We start from the raw sequence: 8,142 nt of genomic DNA, 5'->3' as shown, positions 1-8,142 counted from the left end.
AAGTGTTTTTATCATGGAAAGGTGGAAAATTTGGTGTGTCAATAAAAGGTAAATGTGAATAATTGCTATGGAAACAAATGAAATATTTGGTTGAAAGGAGTGAATGGAAACACACATTATTGCACTGCCGGACTGGAACGACGTGCTAATGTCTTCTACTACTTTATTTTGGCGGTCTTGTCTCTTGAGTCCGCACCTTTTCCAGCCATGACATTAAAACATGAAATGGTCAAGCAGCAATCTAAAATCATTGACTTCCTGCTCACTCTGAAAGAGAGACTGTAGTGAATCACGGGTCCACATGATGCAAACTTCTGTTGTGTGTGTTCTCACTGGAGAAGGAGTTAATCACCTTTAATCCACGTGTAACTGCTAGTTAATAGGTAAAGGACAGGGTTGCTAGGTGATTCTGTGTCCAATCGTACAGAAGGCTTCAGTTTCTGTGTTCCAGATACGTCGTGTCTTGCGTTGCTGACCAAAAACAGTGAGAAAAACACAATATCATCTCTCCCTCTCACTCTCTCCTTCACATATGTTCACTTTGATGCTCCTCCCGAGTATGAGTCACCACAGAAAATGAAATGTGGTTCAGGGACATTCTTTTGCATCATTTTGTGTACTTAACACTTGGACTCAAACAAGCAGATTTCCAAAGAGAAACAGCAGATGTGGTCGACATGCCTCATTCTAAAGAGCACGTTCACGTTCGCAGCCACAGACGCACGCTGATATCTCACTCGTGGGGAGATCCCTTACTTTGAGAGCTGAGAAAAGTCGAAACACACCCTGAAGTCCACCTCATATCCTGGTGGTCCATGTGACGCAGGTTCACTTGGCAAAGTAAAGGAGTGAAGACACACGGGCTCCGACACTTCACGCCACAACTGAGCACAATGAGGCCGGTGGTTAGTTTCCCTCGGGACGAGTGCGGTTTCCGCGCCAGTTTGTTTTTTGTCTATTTAGTGTGCACAGTGACGTGAAAGGGAAATAAACTGAAGCGCAGACCATCAAACAGCATCACGTGTAGTTTTGTTTATTTCTGATTCGTGGGTTTGGTTTTGGGATAAGGAACGGAGGAAGGAAATGTTTCATGAGCTGGATCAGTTTTGTAGACCGTGCCAGAGTGAGAATCACTTTGTGGTGAGCCGATGTGGAAGTGACTCCAGGATTGTTTACAAGGAGAAAAGGATTATTACAAATGCATGTGGGGTGGTTATATAATGCAACACTGACATGACAACATGAAAATACTAATACTAACTTGTGTGCAGCTGTTGCTTGTGATTATTTATTAGTTCTCAGCGATAGCAAAGACACAGAGGGCTGGTTGTTTTTTTTACTTTCCTGCTCTGTTTTACAACCTTTCTTGCACTATGGCCTGTTCCCTTTGCTCTCAGCAGGCCACTGGCTCTGTGGGAGGAGTCAAAGAGTCTGCTCACGTCGTTAAATATGAGTGCTGCAGCCTGTCTGGTATCAACTTTTCAAGACTATCTCTGCGGCTTTTAACTTCCACAAGGTGCTGGTGGTAGCAGTGGTGGTGATCTAATTATTAGCAGCATTAGCAAGTGGTTATAGTAATAATAATAGTTGTGCAAGTGTTCATTTGATTAACCACAGCAATGATTACGATTTGACATTATTTCACAAAACAGAAAAAACAGATTAAAGAACATCCCAGTCACCATTGTAGGTGAAACCACAGATATCTGAGAGCTCACATCTCTGAACCACACTACATTAATTACTTACGTGTCCACAGTGAGTAACCTGTGGTTAGAGTGAGGAAAGGATCCTAGTTTTTCCCCTCATAAACCTGTTTGTGTTGAAGCAATTTCCGAATACGGCAAAGCAGGTTTGTGTTTATCAAAGTGAAATCACTTCCAGCTTGTTTGGTGTTTCCTCACACTTTTGATTATGGGCCAGTACAGCTGCAGAATACAAAGATGAATGACTAACTATGAAGCTTCTCATTTGCAGGGGGCTTCATAATGCTCTTACAGTCTTCTGTGCTCACCTGGGGGCTTGTTTTCTCTGCCCTTGTGAAAGCCCACTGGACAGGAACCATGGGGTGAGCGAGAAAGAGAGCAGAATTTAGACACAGTTCACATGCAGCATCTTTTCGTGTGCACAAATACAGCACAGACACGAGCATCACGGTTGCGATGTGCATCCGCTGCACCTGTTTTTGTGGGTGCACTGAAAATAGCGCTCTCAACGTCTCCTTTGAACCTCGGGCCAAAGAAGTAGGTCAAATTGTTTTTGGAGACTCAGAAATAAACGCTGAACCGCCATCATACAGACAAAGCTCCCGAAGTTGCTTAGTAACAACAAACACGACAGGTACCTCTGATTATTTCATGCATTGTGTACGCGCTTTTTTAGGTGTGGCACATAAAATGTTCACCTATGATTTTTTTCACGATCTCAGTGACCTCAGAAAAATGCCACTGCTTCACTCCAGGTTGCGTCCGAGAGCTGAGTGTGTAACAGGCTCCTGTCGCACTAAATCAGGTACTGAATACACCGAGATTGTTACCAGATAAAGACCCACTGAAAACCGCTGCATGCATTTGCACAATTCTATTCTGTGAATCCGTCCCCGAGGCTGTGTGGGACTGACAACTCTACTGAACTGTATAAACTATTGCAGATTGGAATAATATGGAAAAAGTGTCCTTCCTCCTAACTTACAATCATCCCAGTAACCATGGTGACGGTACATTTAAAGTGTACTCATGATAAACTGTAATAATAAGGGTGATTATTAAGATAATTCAAATCAAGGTAATGAAGATATTCGTCAAAACACAGCAACTGATTCAAAGTCCCAGTGAATACAAACAGTAATAGTCAGCAAATAGATGCAGCAGTATTTACACTCATAGCTGTGCTAACAGTGAAAGCAGCAGCAAACAGTGACATGTGATCAGCATGAGCTGCTGTCTCTGCACCTGTGAGCTCATGGAAGAGTTGACAACTGGTTGAACCAATGTGATTTGCAGTGTCAGCGTGTACAAATAACCCCATACACATACACACAAATATACACACATGCACCCTACTTGATGGCATAATCTCACTTGTGGCTCGGACACAACGTGCTTTATAAAATCCTAATCCCCATTAAATTAGCTGAGTCATTTTTGTCAAACCCCTGAAAACACAAACTGGAATGTAGAATTAAAAATTTTGTAATTACCATATTAGATTTAACTCAGTTTTGAACTTTGAAAAATCCTGGTACGAGCTGAGACACACTGGTACAACCATAGATACCCTGGTACAACTGATTCCACTGATCGGTACACTGTGTTTCCACTAGAATATTACCTGGTACCAGGTACTTGTTTTAGCACCTGCTCTGGCGAGGTTCCAAGCAAGCTGAGGCGATACTAGGCTACGTGTGACGATGGGAAATGTCTAAAATCTCAATATTTAACAGAGGAGTCTGGTGTATTTAGCGACAGCACTGCCGAAAGCCCGCGATCGCGAGCTTCTTCTTCTTAAATGTGAGTATTTTCTTCGTTTCTTTGCTCTGGAGGACAAATAAATCATTAAAAGTTAATCATTTTGGTTTGTGGTCAAAACAAGACATTTGAGAACATCATCATTTCCAGGTTTGACCAACACCAATTTCTTATATTTTATGGACCAAACGATTTATCGATCAATCGAGAAAATAATCGACAGATTAATCGATTACGAAAATTATTGTTAGTTGCAACTCTATACTATATTGTATAAACCGTGTAGTGTCGAGCCACGCCGAGCATTACTATGTGGAAAAGTGTCACAAGTGACACCCTGATGCAACCTGAGACACTCAGAGGCAATCCAACACACTGAGAGACACGAGACACCCTGTGACATCCGAAGACACCAGTTCCTTTACTCCAGTTCTAAAAATGTTGAGCAAAGGTCTCTTTGACCCTTGACACCAAGGATTATACTGAGGAATCAAGTAACTTGTATCTTGTTCCACTTGCAGGAAATAAATTACAGTTATATATAATGTTTTTTAAGGTTTTGTTAACATATTATTGATATAAAATCATACAATTTACATTCCAGATCTCTCTTCTTACCCCTTCTGCAGAGTTTTTAGCTGATTCACACACAGAAAGGCTCTTGGTCGAACTGGGATCCAAACCAGCAACCTTCTTGCTGTGAGGCAACAATGCAAGCCACTGTAATTTTCAGTTTCTTCATTCCTCACTCAATGTGATATTCCTGACCCTGTATTGTTCCTTTCCATTTATTTAAAGTTATTTAAATAAATTCCTCTGAAAGAGGGATTGATCTGTAAGCAATGTTCTCCACGTTCACAATATTCATTAAAAATAATCACACTTTAAGGTCAGAGAAACAGTCCTGAAGTCATAGAGAGTCTGTGCAAGAGTGTGTCCCTGTGTGTGCATGTGTAGACAGGGAGGGACAGAGGCGACAGAATGGGTGAAGCTGTATAATCACAAGGCCAACAGCTGCTGGTGTGACCAGCAACAGGTGCTCCAAGGTAAACCAAAGGTAGTGCAGGGAGACGGCGAGGCCATCAGGCCATAGACTCCAATATCTTTATGCTGATACCTGCACAACTCACCTGTGATGTGTATATGATACAGAGCAAACCAGAGGGCATGACACTTGTCTCTCATCAAGAAAAGGTTTTACAGAACGAGTCAAGGAGTCAAAATAAAAGACACAGAAGCCACCGACTGACTTCCTGGAGGTCTGATAGTGTGGTTGGCAACAGGGGACGGGGGCATTTATTTATAGCAGCATTACAAAGTTTCCATGATAGTTTCCACCACACGGGCCAGAGACTCTGCACATGGCTATCTCTCAACAACTGTGCTTATCGTCACACTGGGTAGCAAAGCTACTCTGTCGCCAGCAGCTTCTCAAACTCCGCATGAATAAAGACTCTTACCGTTCCGAAACACACGTCCGTAATTATTTTTTCTTTTTCCCGGTAGTAATCAACCGTTTCCTCTGGTAAATACACAACTAAACAGAGTGTTTCTTTCATTCTCTGTTTGGAAAACGAAACCTGCAAGCTTTCAGTCAATGCCGCAGTTTACTGTGTAAAGTACAGCGCACATGTCAGCCGTCAACCAGTCAACCAACAGCTTCATTGGTTGCGCCTACACTCGCGTGGCATGCTTTATCGTTGGCACGGAGCCTACAGTACCACTCAGCTTAATACACTATGTTTGTTATGCAAGTGTTAGTGAGTAAAACTAGAGCCAAGGGTCTAATATACCGAGTGAGAGCGAGACGTTCGTCAAGCAGCAGACCACACTTCCAGACCAGATGTTTATGTTGCGTTTCTTTCATGGATTTTACAGCGTTTTGAGGACATTCTGCTGTGTTTTTATGGAGAGGTGTTTGATACGATGAGGAAAACACTTCCCAACCCCGACCAGGTGCTTTTTGTGCCCTACAAATAAAGACATTCACAACCAGGAAATGGCTAAATCACCACCCTCATTCCCTTATTTCAGCCAGCGGCACCTCAAGTGGTTTTAACACTGTCCCGTTACGATGCACATCTGCATATCCATGTCAAGTCATTCGTGTCATTTTGTTTCAGTGTTTGCTGAAACATACAGTGGCAGCATGTGATTCTTGTGACTGGCTGCTGCATGTTTTTGGGTAGAACCTCTCAACACCTTTCAAACTCGCGAATGACAAAACCAAAATGAAACAATGGTCTCTTCATAGGAGCAGATTCACAGACTCAAGTGTGTAAGAACAGAGTAAGAGTCTGTTTAAATGCACATGTTAAATTACTCACTGGCAGTGGCAGGTTTTTGTATTGTACAGACTTTGGGGATTATATTTGAATATTAAGACTTTTTTTTATACTGTCAGTAAATCCAATGAAAGGCCAATACAAAGTTTTTGGTTGCGTCTGTCTCCAACTGCAGTTACAAATAAAAGTGACTCACTGATTCCTTTTAAATAGCGTTTGAATAAACAATTACATTACTGTACAGGGCAATGAGGTCTTTTTGTACACACACTTGTCAGATCGTTTTGTTGATCATTTTAATGGCATTTATGAGGGGAATATCGAGCAACGCTGCACTTATTTACCCAAGATTCACCGTGTTTGTAATAAATTTGTAACGATCCAAACTCGCAAAAACACACTTAACATGTATCAGATACAGAATGCAATACGCCCCAGCTGTAGTCCAGTTAAATAACACTAAACGACATTTCCTGCTACGCCATTGCTGCCTCACACTGCTACTGCTGGCAAAGCTTTGTCTAACAGCACCAAGTCTAACAGTGTTTTAATTTGTTGCCATGATTTATGATGACAGTGTTGTTGACTGAACGTCTGTACAGACACTGGCTTTAGGGCTTAATCGATTATTTTCTTGATTATTCAAGTACTTGTTTGGTCCACAAACCCAAAATGATTGAGTTTTAATGGTTTCTTTGTTATATGGAGCAAAGAAGCTTTATTTACTGATGGCTATCAGAACATGAGGGGGATTACGAGATCATAAATGTTTCAGAATCAAATTACAGACCTGTGCTTTATGGGTTTTCTTTCATATAAATCATGTTTGCTTATGTTGGTCCTCTTTATTACTTGTTTTATTGACTCAAATTGCATTCATTTATACTAGGCCATAAGTCTCATCCACTTAAACCAGCCTCCTATATGTTATTCTTCCTTTTTCTACAACTTCCTTGACTCTTAGATTTCATTCATGAAAAGACGGACTCAAAGCTTTTGCATAGTTTCAAAATTCAAAGGACTCTATAGAGACATATATATAGGTTTCCTTTCACCTCTGCCATCTTGGCTCGTCATATGATTGTGTTTGTATCTTCTTTTACATATAGATGGAGTAACAGTGTGAGCTCGGATACATCATGTATATATCTACACGATGTGACAACAATATTTGAATAACTATACATTTAAAAAAGGAATAAGGTGGGGTTGTATATATATAATATATATATGTGTGTGGTGCTATGTTTAATGCATTTTTAATGATGTACTTCATACATGAATTTCTGCCTATATATGCTTTGCATGTGCACAACATCTGCATGGAAGCGTTAATGAGGTGCTGAAAATGCCAAGGCTCACACAGCCATTGCGATCTTAAGCCAAAGAAAAATAGCACCACACTGTACAACTGGTACACGCCGTGCACACAGGAAGGCAATCTTTGGCTATCCTGGTTTTGATTATAGATAATATGAGTTGAAAATAAACAGTGAGGGCCTGTAAACCAGCTTTCCATAACCCCCAAAGGGCTTTTCCACCTCTGAATAGAGGGATATAGGAACCCATAACTCTGACATGGGTCATGTTACTATAAACTTAAATAAGACCAGGACTTAAAGCCTGTGACATATGTATGATCCTTACAGACCACCAACACTCACTGTACCTGAAAGATTTTTTTTAATATTTTAAATGTATCTTTATACTTGAACATTTTCACAAGTCTCATTATTTGAACTGTAGCAGTTATGATCAGGCCAAAAACTGTTCAAGTGTACTTGTATAAATAAAGTCTCTCCATAGGACACTGTTTTTAGACTCAGTATAATGTTGCAAGGGGGTGAGAACTTTGCCAGGCAATTGTCTGTTATAAAAACTCCTGAAAGTTGTTGGGGTTTTTTAACAAAATAAAAAAAGAAAAAGAAAAGAAAAATCAACCCATTTTTGTCTTTAATCCATGCTACCATCTAGTGGTAAAATGGTGTACTGCTCGTGTACCAATCTTTTGGACTGGCATCTGCTGGCAGTTAAATATGTTCACAGAAAAAACTTTCTTCAGGACCCTTGGGCAGTGAGAAAATAAGAACAGGAGTTGTTGATGATGTCTGTAAACAAGAGATCAAGAGGAGGATGAGGAAGTCCTGCAGCCTTCACAGAAACAGTAGAATGTGAGGTCAGTTGAAAAGTGCATATATTGGATGATGAATGTGTGGGGGGTTTAAATGTTAAATGTGTATAGTTTCTGTTATGTAATGTTTTTGAGCACTGTATGCAAAGCAACTTACCTTTTTGGATGATCATTCGTCTACAGTCATGGTTCCTAACCTGGGGTTCGAGGGTGCCAGAGATCACGTTTGCTGCAGACCAATTCCCAACCTTTTTTCTTT

The sequence above is a fragment of the Solea solea genome, chromosome 11, assembly GCF_958295425.1.
Source record: "Solea solea chromosome 11, fSolSol10.1, whole genome shotgun sequence".
In the NCBI taxonomy this organism is placed as follows: Eukaryota; Metazoa; Chordata; class Actinopteri; order Pleuronectiformes; family Soleidae; genus Solea; species Solea solea.
The sequence above is the reverse complement of the archived record's forward strand: the minus strand, read 5'-3'. Positions refer to the sequence as shown.